Genomic DNA, 13,034 nt, shown 5'->3' with positions numbered 1-13,034 from the left:
TGAAATCACGTAACTTCTTGATGTTGGCAACTATAGAACTAGAATATATAAACTCACAATATCATTTACCCGTACTGTCACCCTCATTGACAGATGATATCGATGTCTCAATTGGACGAGTGGATTGACGGTTGTAACACCATAATTCAGAATGCGTGATTACCTCACCAGTTAATTAAATGAGTGTTGTTTTATAAAGGTTACAATAATTCTAAGAACTTCATGTCCGTCCAACAATCAAAATACGACCAAAACTATTTTCGCCACAATTTTTTATTTTTCTATATGATATGTGAAAGAAAACTAAAAAGAAAGAATTTTGATAAACTTTAGAATTTCATCGACAGTTACTATACAAACAAATATTTGGTACTTGGGGTCTAGAAGATATTACGTATTCTTGAAATGTGAGTTGTAATTTTTATTTATTTTGTGTGGAATGTATATTTTATGAACATACGTCAAATATGTTTTGTGTCGTGGTAGCAAATACATAGAACGGCTGAGTTTCGTAAAGTGTAACATTTACATTAGAATCATTTTGCTGTGCTTTAGGTTGCGGTTACATTTTACTGCCAAAACCAGACTAGCTTAAGGTATAACTGATCACAAATGCCAGCCATCGGAAATCAGAAAGAAAATTAAATAAAAAAATATTGTTCCCTTTCATAGTAGCATTTCGTACACATGCGTACCTGAATTCGTTTGATTATTACTAACTTCCCATGTTAAAATTGACTGAATCAAAAACTTCAAATCCTCACGGATTTTTTTGTATCTTAAAATATTAATGTATCATTAATATCGACAGTGAAAATAGTTTTTCTCTCACCACAATCAATAAGAAACGTCATGTTGAAAGTTTTAAATAATGGGAAACAGGTATTATTTATTATTAAATAATAATAATAATAATTATTATTATATTGTAATTTAATTTAATCATGTAATTTATTTGTTTTCAAAAAAAGACGTTTTAATAATAACATTATCTATACTGTTAAGATAAAGAGGAAATATTTGTTTGTTTGTTTGTTTGTTTTTATTGAAGAGGCTCCGAAACTACTGAACCGATTTGAAAAATTATTTCACTGTTGGGAAGCTACACTATTCCCGAGTGACATACGCTATAAGTAATTAAATTTTTAAAAAAAATTAGGGATCCTTACTAAGACTCCAATGTAATGTAATCCAAGGTGTAAAAAAATTACCTAAAATATTCTTTACATCGCGTGCCCTTCGAAAACTATTGATGATAGAATAAAATAATGTACTACGACTTTGTTGAACACGTTATTATTTACAAAAAGTGTCGGGAGAGCATATGTCTAACTATTATAGTTATGCCACAGTAAGCGTTCTTTTATTTAAAAAAATAAAACAACGTCAAATATCGTTGAAATTTTTGTTAAAGACCCGAGCGGGGCCGGAGCGGGCCGCTAGTTTTGAAATAAATTTAAATGAAATTGTCGTATATGATCGAAAAATCTTAATTCGAAGATTTAAACATATCCGACAAAATTATAAAAATAATTGAATGTGCAAGATATATTATTAAGATATAGAAACAAAACAATTTTTATCGGGGCAACGTAAATAGCATCATAGTTATTTGATCAAACGATATTGACGCAAATTCGCTCGTTCTAATCATAAAAAGTAGGTGACAAACTGCTCCGGCCGGTGAACCAATGCACCCATATAAAAGGAAAACCGTTTTGAGCTCACTTTACATGTACGCAGTGGAAACACATTCACACAACACATTACACGGTCCGATATACCGAGATCTCGACAAAATTATTAACCCCATTATCGTTAGTACTTCTCGTAGTACATTACACTGTAGGCTTGAGTTTTTACGTTGACGAGATACTCTTGGCGACCGCGTTGTCTACGTTCCGAAAACGTAACTTCGCGAGGACGGTGCGAAGCGGACTGGCCCAAACGGCGAAGTGGCTACCCCGCCCGCCCTTGCGCCTCCCGCCTCTGTCACCAGAGCATTCTTCCCCAAAATCCAGCCGAGTACTCATTAATTCTGTTATCAGTGCAAAAGTTCAACCAACTCTGAGAGTGAGAACAGAGGTTTAATTAACTCTAAGCAAAATATGTAAACAAACAGACTGCGATACAATGATAGTCATAATTGTGATTTAGTTGGAATAGGTTTGCAGATTGACTTACACATCGAAGGCTAGAGACAATACAGCTTGAGTGCCACCTTCGAATCTAAATGCATGATGCGTTCATGGTAGAAAAAAGCAGGATAATCACGCTATATAAAACTACCCGTTTGAACTCACAAGATGCCTACCGGTATATGTCCATTTTGTATGTTCGATTTATCACCATGCCCTATCCACTTCAGGATACAAGAAAACGGGTGCCTTATATGTAAGGTTCTGGTCCTTACAGATAAAACGCCCGCATTCTTTAAACTGTATCTTTTGAGAGGTATTTAAATAAAATTTGTTAAATCGAGTATTCTAAATGAAAATTTAGATTGGATGTGATCGTTCTCGGAAACAATTGTAAGTCACCCGATCAGTGGCCCGTCAACGAAGTTACATAAACAAGAAACTTTCGAGCACGCCACTTTGATGTTTCCGCGGAGATGTTTGCTAGGCTTCCATCGGAAATTCAGTTTCGGAGCCTGCGTCTATCAATTGGAAACTGGTACAAATCGTAAGAATTATTGTGATATCTCGAGAGGTCGGCTCTCATACACAAAAAGTTTTCAAAAGGAAGTGGAGCGAACTGAAACTGGAGCTAAACAAACTTCAACACGCGACGCGAACGTTACTTATCTGCAGGCGGCGGGCTGACAGCCGCAGATGAAAAATTGAAATTGTGTGAGATAAAACTACCTAACAGCTGCAACATCGCCGCCGAACAATGTCATCGCCACAACCACTATACTATTTTGTTTTTATTGCTTAAATGTGTGGACGAGCTCACAGCCCACCTTGTGTTAAGTGGTTACTGGAGCCCATAGACATGTACAACGTAAATGCGCTACACACCTTGAGATATAAGTTCTGAGGTCTCAGTATAGTTACAAAAGTTACCCCTCCCTTCAAACCGAAACGCATTACTGCTTCACGGCAGAAATAGGCAGGGCGGCGGTACCTATCCGCGCGGACTCACAAATGGTCCTACCACCAGTAAAACTAGCCCAATGTTTTTCATTTATCAACTCAATTGTCGAATTCGCTGCAAAGCGGACGTGAAAAATCTTAAGTAGAAATCCATTAGATAGAATGTACCTACTACACATTTTATTGGTACAGCGTGTTATAAGCCCGCTTAGTTTGGTACAGCGTTCCTGTTTTTTTTCTGCCACGAAGCATTCATGCGTTTTCAAGGTTATAATTTATTCATTGACTTGAGATTATTCTGGCTGCGATTCTATAAGCTAACGTTTAACACTAGATTGACCTTGACCTTGTCTCTCCATCTACAAAAATAATCGGAAATATAATGAAACATCTTCTTTTTTTTTATTGCCCTTGTAGGCAGACGAGCACACAGCCCACCCGATGGTGAGTGGTTACCGTCGCCCATGGACTTCAGCAATGCTAGGGGTAGAACCAAGCCGATGTTTACCGAAATCTAAATTCTAAAATCTAAATCTATATTAATTCATTCGGTTTTTATTTTTCAGTTTCGTAAAAATATTAAATAAACAACTGATCTTTGTCGACTTTCGTATACAAACCGGAACGCAATTTTAATTCGATAGTATTTTTACAAGTGATACATATTAAGATATTAAAAAAATACATTTCACATTTCTACAAAAAATAACACTTACAAAAACGCTGACAACTAATCAAAACTTCGAGGTATTTCCAAATAATAATAACTGGGTCGTTTCCAGTTATTATATCACGCACGGTCGTCCGGTCGTCTGGTCCCAATTTAGGATTCCTTATGTTATGGGTACCAGAGATTGATAAATATTTATGTACTTTTATACATCTAAATATATATAGATAATAACTATCATGACAAAAAGCAAACAAACCTGTTCAACACACAATGTGTGCCCGATGTTGGAATCGAACCCACGAACCTCGACCCAATAGTCAGGGCCGCTAACTACAGCACCAACGAGTCAGTCACATACCAAATACCAATAACACTTGAAAATAAATCAACGGATTAATATGACAGTTTCAGATGTTGAATAGTGAGACTGACAGCTCCGCGACGCTGTAACCAATAACGAAGGTCTGAAACGTCAACCGACCCTTCTCTATTTACGATGGAACCGAGACGTCGAGGGCACCACGTGAAAAGTCTCGCGTAAATCAAAGTCATAAATTCTCCTATCGTGAATGAACATTTCTCTTCGTGGACGTCTACACCGGCTGAATGGATAACGTCGGCCCAACCTCGCGGGATCACCTCTACGAAGTCATTTGCTTTTGTTCGTGTGGCAATTAATAAAGGGCAGAAGGGCGTTTCCAAGCCACAGCAGGCGCCGTTCGCATATCGGTAATGATCTAGCTGAGCTCCGACTAACCGACACTAGCACAGCTATCGATCATATCCGTTTAATCAATGAAAACGCGTGAAACGCCTTGAAACGTGTATATGGGCACCACTATTGGCAATAATTAACATAATAATATATAGTTTAGTTTATTCTATGTTAATATTAATTTATTATTAGCAAGATGAAACTTATTATTCTAGCATATTTAATATTTAGCAGACACTGTTTTGATGTGAAAATGTTTAGAATATGTATATATTGTTTATATTACTGTTTAAAAACACAAATGACTGTATAAATAATTAAATATTAATAATAATTGATTGAGTATTGTAATTGTTCTGCACATGATGTTGACGACATCTATTATTAGGCTGGCTAATAACAATGTTAGTTTATATTAGTTAAAAGTAATTTATGTAAAATAAATTAATGTCAGTCATGTGAAAATCACTAAAATATGTATTGTGAATATTAAGCTATATTTTGTGAATTGTTTCGCAGTAATTACATTCGTTTGTATAAAAGAAGTTGTAATTACTATAACCATAAAAAAAATGGCTAATTGTGTAAGAACTAAGACGTAGCTTGTTGTAATAAAATAGTAATGTTCAAGTTTTATAGAATTGTATTGTATTTTCATTGTAAAAGACCTTACTCAAAATTCAAAATCATTTATTTCAACTTAGATGTCAGTATAGCACACTTGTTGGATGTCAAAATATAAATAACAATGTAAACTCTACCACCGATTCCAAAAAAAGCCACAGTCCTGAGAAGAACCGGCGAAACAAACTCAGCGGCCTTTTTTTTTTGTTTTTTCTCAAATATTTTCTTTTTTTTTTTAAATAAGTAACAATATTTGCAATAAACGAAAAAAACAAGTCAAAAAAAATACAATTACAAAATAATAATTATAATGAAAAATGAAAAGGCCAGAGCGAGCGCCTCATTCCCACTGTGTGAAAACTCTGGCTTAACGCCGATATGTATGTTGTATGAAATATAGACTCTTGAAGTTCGGTTTAATTCGTCACCCGCGGGTATAATCCATTGCGTATTGAAGCTCACGTATCCTGCATTTTGGGTACACGATTTAGCTTTTTCATCATAAGCTTGAACATGATGGATTATGTGTCAAGCAAACTACAGCATACTAAGGGACTCAAAAAGGAAAATCTATAAGTAAGAAAACCGATGTTGTATTTATTACCAATAATCAACAACACTAAGAAAATTACGTAAGTCGTGTAAAAATAAAAAATAAAATGAATTTGAATGTAAAAGTTAATCAATCATTAATATGTGTATATCTCTGGCCGTTATATACAGTCTGAAACAACTGGTTTTTTTTTGCCGATTTCGTTTCATTTTTTTCAGAAAATCTTTCCATTGGCCTCAATTAGTGATCGAATTATAAATATATTAAATATATTAGATCGAAATATTATTTATTAAATATGGTATTTGATGCGTGTCAAGATTTTCAAATTTAATCGTATATCTTGAAGTAGATGAAAATGACATTCTCAGCTTCTGTTACATCTATATATTAATACGTGAAGCAAAAACTTTGTATCCCTTTTAACGAAAATTGCGCGGACGGAGGAGTATGAAATGTTGCACACTTATAGAGAATATAGAGAAGAAGTGCACAATGCTAATATTTTTTTTAAATAATGCATAAAAGATACATTAAATCAATAAAGAAAACATAACACACACTACATACCATGTATTTGAAGCACACATGTATGCATACTATTTATTGTCAAACTTTTGTTCTTGACGTCTGTGGTCAAATTGAGAATAGATTAAATATTGTTTGTCTTTATTAATATTTTTTTATATAGTAGCCTTGGTGAATTTTTTTATTATAGAAGTATAAAATACAATCATAATAGTGTACAAACTTACAATTCTAATTAATTATAGTCGAATTTCGACTACTGCGGGACCGCTAGTACAAATAAATAGCTAATAGAAGTATGTCAAAAGCGCAAAAGAGGCTATTTTAGTAAATATATTGCAGAAAGGTCCAAGGTAATTGCTCAATTGACGGTGTTTAAGTGGAAACGCTTAACCTACACACAAATACGACTTATTTCTTTACTTTTTCTTTAGTTCTTCTTGCAATACCTTTCCTGACATAGCTTATTTTTAGCTTTGCAATTAAAAAACGTAAATTTTGGGGTTAGGTTTATTTGTTTCGTTTAATAATTTGTTTAATTTCATACTTTTATATTGATTTACTCTAAAATAATAATTTGGTCTGTGCTCTACAATATAGAATGCAGTGAAAAATAAATATTTTAAAAAAATTTTTTTAGCCGCCGTATAAAATTAATATACTCTATATTAATCCCACAGCTGAGACAAAGTCAACGAAACCTGTTATCTTGAAATCCATTAAGACATTAAACATACATACAAATATAATATGTTCAAACAATATTACCTTTCTTCAGCAATGGGGTAAAAACGGATCAACTAATGTGTTTGAATTTGATCTTTAAAGTAGCACTAACATCAGCTTATGAATAAGCTATTGATCGACCGTATCAAAACAATATGAAGTCCGACTGGAATCATCGTTATTGGAAATGAACTGGAATAACTACTTATCTATTAATGCTAACCAATTGTGAACTCAACTGAATTCATTAACAAGTTTTTTTAGTGAAAAAAAGTTTTTTATTACAACATACATACTCGCTAAAATCTTTAGACTCGTGCTGCCATTTTGATATTTTTTTATATTAAATAACTAAGAGAAACATTATTGAAATAATATCGTGAATAAAAGCGTTTTTATCTCTCGAAGATATTTCAATATACAAAATAGTTTTTAAAAAATTTAATATTACAAATACACCCATATACATGCCTACGTAAACATAAACAAAATATATTTTTGTCATATTAATCTCATATTAAATGATAATTCACGTAATGAAAGATTCCACAATGACCAATAAACTCTCATAGCGTGGCTTTTCACAAATTTTTCAGTTGGGATTTCTTTCCATTTTCCCTGTCACATTAGACCGAGACCGGTGCCTGAACATTGGGTAAGTTCTCTATTGTTGTTTACGGTAAACTTGGAGCTTAGCAAGCCATTCAGCTCATAAATTTTCGTGTAATAACAGCTCGCAGCTCCCCTAGACACTTGTAAGAGCGCTGCAATAAGCCGCGCCGCGCCTGCTAAATGACCAAGTTACCTATTGGCATACTTGATAAATGTTACTATGTACGTTATATCTATACTAATATATAAATCTAAAGTGGTTTTTACGGATGTTCCGTTATAACTACTGAATCATGCATCCGATTGACTTGAAACTTGATATCCATGTAGAAAATACATGTACTTAATGGATAGGCTAATATTTATATGAGTGTTGGACTCCCTACACCAGTTGCGGGGGCGAGAAATATTAATGTTAATTTTAAATGCCCAACGAAGCGGACGGGTACAGCTACAAAAAGTTTTCTAATATATCTTAGAGATTTTTGAAGTTATACTTCTTTAGGCGCGTTATGAAAAATTGATGATAGTGAAATTTTACGATGCGCGCGCACCGTGACACAAAATTAACAGAAATGAAGTTGCCCACAAGTGCTCCAATACAATTGAGGTTAACTATCCGTATGTATATTTAGTAATATAAATTTACAAAATTATTATTTAATATAATTCATACTAAATATTATTAAATTATGATCGTTAAATATTTATTATGAATTATTTAATATTTAAAAAAAAAAGAAATAAATTTAATAAAAATAAAGTATAACTTTTTACGCGCGTACATAAGTACACGCACCCTTTTTTTTAATTCAAATCCAAAATTTCGAACAGCGAAAATATTTGTCGATCAAGTATTTCGAAAACCTATTTTATTATATCGTATTTTGAATCGTAGAGCAGTTTTGTGTTTATTTTATCAATAAATACAGATTTATCGATGAACTTTATTTCATTCGAAACATGTAATGTAGAGAGCATATTAAGCCAAGCTTTGCATAATGAGAATTTGTGCAAAAAAACGATTGAATTGCATTGACAATGTACACCTGCGTTCAACTTATTTGTAACGAGAACAGCGAGAAACACCCGTGAGAAGTACACTTTTTATTACAATGCGTTAATTGAGACCCCGATCTCAACACTCAAACTACAGTAAAGAAGTTACTATAATCGCTGACTATTTCAGGAATTTTATTCGTGTTTAAGAGTACTCAAAATTTTACAATAGTTGTATACATGTATTACAGATTTGAACGCGGTGTTTAAAAGGTAAGCGAACAGCAGACCTCATAGACTCAGTGAGGGCACCGCGCCGCCTCTGCACTACTTGGAATGCCGGGCAGCGCGCGCCGTCACATCTAAACTTAGACCTAACCTAACTAACCGAATCTATCCTAATAGGATGGGCAGGGAGTTACAAGCCCGGGCAGAGGGTTTTTTATTTATTTATTGCCCTTGTAGGCAGACTATCACATGGCCCGCCTGATGGTGAGTGGTTACCGTCGCCCATGGACTTCAGCAATGCCAGGGGCAGAGCCAAGACGCTGCCTACCGTTCCGCGCCCCCGTAAGGGGTCATAACGACCTGACGAGACCTCATAGAAACCACAATGTGAGTATCGTGGTCCACATTGAAACTTATTTTTTTAACAGTCATTTGGAAAATAGATTTGATCAAAGATAAAATCAGTATTTATATGTATGTATTACATTATATACTAATTCCATATTTCTTTAATCTTGAATTAAACAACGTAGGAGTAGTCCAGAAAACAGCCTACGCTCTTGATATACCGAATGCTGTTTTCCTAGAAGAAAGAGCCTACGCTCTTGATATACCGAATGCTGTTTTCTGCAATTGCAAATAGATAAGTTGTCTTGAATTAAAATATCTAGTGAATTCTTTTTATTTATTTTTATTCCTTTGATGGGTGGACGAGCTCACCACCACCCACCCGGTGTTAAGTGGTTACTGGAGCCCATAGACATCTACAACGTAAATGCGCTACCCACCTTGAGATATAAGTTCTAAGGTCTCAGTATAGTTACAACGGCTACCCCACCCTTCAAACCGAAACGCTTCACAGCAGAAATAGGCGGGGTGGTGATACCTACTCGTGGGGACTCACAAGAAGTCCTACCACCAGTAATTACGCAAATTTTAATTTTGCGGGTTTGATTTTTATTACACGATGCTATTCCTTCACCGTGGAAGTCAATCGTGAACATTCGGTACGTATTTCATTAGAAAAATTTGTACCCGCCTGCGGGATTCAAGCACCGTTACATAGCTAAATACGAATGCACCAGACGTCTTATCCTTTATGCCACGACGACTTCAAAAGTAATGAATAATATGTTTAATTCGTTTCAATGATCCTAAATGACGTATTATGTTACGGCGATTTTATCGTAGCTGAGTAACTACATCTGGGCAGAAGGAAAGCTTTTTTAAATAATATATTGTTGATTAAGATAATATTCTATGAAATTAAATTTATGCTCATCCCGCAATAAGCAATTTCGATCAAAATAACTTTGCACAACAACGCTGCAGAGGAATTATCCGATACAGGTCAAGTGGAACCTCTCCAATGAATACGGGGAATAGTTTACAGATTTTCAACAAATAACAAATATGCTACAGAGATACAATCATATACAAAGCTTTTTATGAAATATTCGGGGAAAGTTATATTAATATATAGAAATTATTCATTAGCATATAATTAGCATACGGCGCATCTTATCGTGAGTGGTTATTTTCACCCATGGACTGCAGCAATTCCAGGGGCGAATCCAAGCCACTGCCTACCGTTAAGTACTCTCTACAAGCCTCGTTTGAAGAAGGACATGTCATAGCAATCGGGAAACACCGCGAAGGGAACCTCGTCCCAAATCCGGATGGTACGTAGCAAAAAAGATGTGTGGAAACGCACTGTGGATGAACGCAGTGGCTTCAGGTAGTATAGATGAACTCTACACCGGCGTCGTGCGGTGCAATGGTAAAAACAAGCATCATCATCTTAATATTAAGTGACCTATGGCCACATAGGCATCAATCACAACCTAAATGCCGTAACATATTATGTATATCTTCTTCTTAGTCTTAAGTCAGGTGGTGGTACGCTTCACAAGACGTCACCATTCCTCGCGTACCGCGGCCTTTCTTGAGTACTTATTGACGGGACCGCTTAGAGCAGTCTTTATTTGGTCGGTCCATCTTAACGGTAATCTGGCCCGTGGTCTTGTGCCCGTAAGCATGCCCTCAACCACAAGGCGCTCCACTAAGACGACACCCCGTCGCGTTCTCATTACGAATAATCCCGATCCATTAACGGTGCTTTTAGGTATCTCAAGCACCGATGGCCGTCCTCGCCGAACCCTCTGCACGGTGGTAAATAAACCCATAGACACAGCCTACTGAGTTTCTCGCCGGATCTTCTCAGTAAGGCGCGTTTCCGATCAGTTGGTAGATTCTGCGAAGCACTGCTCTTGCTAGGGCCAGTGCTAGCAACACCTCCAGTTTGAGTCCCGAGAGCTCACCTACACGCTAGGGTAACGCTGATATAGCCTCTCAAGGCTATCAGCATAGGTTGGAAAAATAAACCCCGTCGCGACCCATATCCGAAGGAAGTGAGAATGCGACCCTGAACAATGTATAATAATATGTATAAATGTACCTTGAAATCAAAGTCTGAATTGGTCTATATTAAACCTATTCGACTTTTCAAACATGGAAAACCCAACTGTATCGCGACAGAAATAGGTACGATAATGGTGCCTACCTAAGCGGGCTACTCAAAGTCGTGCGTCCTTCTTAGACCTCAATATCCTAAAATCCCACTCTTCTCATAATTGCACTAAATTGGCAACTGGCCCACCATTCAGACAAGAGCCGAATTACTCAGGGACATTTCCATTCCTTTAAAACTATTAAAATAAAATTTATAAAATAATTGACGTCTTATGTTTTACGACATAATTTTCTGTATAAAAAACACGAAATTATATTATAAAATCTATAAACGAAACCCATTAAATACACAATAAATTAATTTTATTTCAGAAATTCGCCAACTCAATTTCTATACCGTAAAAATTATGTAAGCAATATGTTTTTTTAAAATAGTAACAGCATACAAATTCTAGGTAAGTGTTTATTTTGCTACCGTTGCAGTTTATAGTCCAATCCGGGTACGCGGTAAGCTGCTAGCATGCAAAAGGTACGCCACACTGAGGATTTAAATTTTACTTTTAATAGGGCAACGTGACCATAATATATTCAGACACAGCTTCGAGTGGAATTCTCGACCACAGTACGCCAAACCACCAACCGGGCGACCGCAGCCCGAACGGTAATTAGCTAAATATGACTTTTAAACTAAGAGCTCCCGCTAGAAAGCTCTCCATATTCCGACCAACCTTTTTGGTTAACGAGGACATTTTCATGCGAGCGTCCTATTCCCGCCGCTACGTAATTTCGCTCTGAAGAAATTTACACGGATTCGTCAAAATGTTATCACGCGAGATTAATGTGTTTCGAATTTACGCTATCTACATACACAACGAGTGAGTTATCCCACGTGAATGTTTAAAAAGCGGCGTTTCCCGGAACGAGGAAGCGTTCCGTTGCTAAATTCTTTTTATTTTTCAACAGAACTGTTGGTAATTTTTTTCATGCTTGATACCTGGATACATTTATTATGACTCGTTGAATGGGGTCGGCAAAAGCACTTTTGGATTCAGTTTTTTTTTTTTTTTTTATAAAATTCAAATCACCTGAGCTGTAAAACTTCATGTTTGTTCGTGAAAGCAAACTATAAATCATACTGCAGTTTCAATTTACCGAGTCTAATACGTCTGTAATGGCCGGCCGTCGGTCGTGTGCTGAAAGACCTGAATTTGTATTCAAGAAACGATATGATCGTTAGTTAGTGCAATTTTCTTCGCATCCATTTAGTACACGAACGGTATCCTCGGATACGCTACGAACGGAATTAATAATACTTTGTAATTGCTTTTCGGATCCGACTTGGAAATCAAGTTTCTGCGCGGAGTCTGATAATTTTTATGCATACCAGTATCGATGTATTTTAAAGTGAAGTCTTAAAAGATTCGATATCTTCTTAAAGCCATCATTAGCAATCTCTGAACGCTGCACTTTATCAATGTGCACGAATATACAATTTAAACTAAGTACTCTATCGAACTATCATTTCATTTAAATGGCATTCACTTGAGTGGCTTGTACAGTGAACGTGTCCATTTCTGCGAGGATTGTCACTTCATTTATTCATTTAAGATAACGAAGCGCAAGTTTGAAACGTTACGTTGCCGTGAAAGAGCTCGAAGTGATCGAACAAGCTTGTTGCGAGACACCGATATTGTAAAACAAGTTAATTGCCGACGATAATTTTCCTGCATTCCGTGTGAGTTTTACAAAACGGTTACAGACCAGTCTGTGTTCATATGTGATTAGGACATATATTATTTACAACGA

At 35.7% G+C, this 13,034-nt stretch overlaps 2 protein-coding genes across 11 annotated transcripts in view; one reads left to right on the top strand and one right to left on the bottom strand.

The window, feature by feature from the left end:
- The window catches only part of LOC101738942 (luciferin sulfotransferase), a 343,088-nt gene that overhangs the window by 167,624 nt on the left and 162,430 nt on the right, over positions 1-13,034 (top strand). The window lies entirely within an intron of this gene.
- LOC101738670 (agrin) overlaps positions 1-13,034 on the bottom strand; it is a 182,069-nt gene that overhangs the window by 58,385 nt on the left and 110,650 nt on the right. For 4 of the 10 annotated variants that reach the window (XR_005244675.2, XM_038010933.2, XM_038010934.2 and 1 more), the window contains exon 1: positions 1,729-1,940. The exons of the other annotated variants lie outside the window; for them this stretch is intronic. The gene's annotated coding sequence lies outside the window, so the exon portion shown is untranslated. Of the gene's footprint in view, positions 1-1,728; positions 1,941-13,034 lie in introns of those variants that run through there. 10 annotated transcript variants of the gene reach the window in all.

This window comes from Bombyx mori, chromosome 5 (assembly GCF_030269925.1).
Source record: "Bombyx mori chromosome 5, ASM3026992v2".
In the NCBI taxonomy this organism is placed as follows: Eukaryota; Metazoa; Arthropoda; class Insecta; order Lepidoptera; family Bombycidae; genus Bombyx; species Bombyx mori.
The sequence above is the reverse complement of the archived record's forward strand: the minus strand, read 5'-3'. Positions and strand labels throughout refer to the sequence as shown.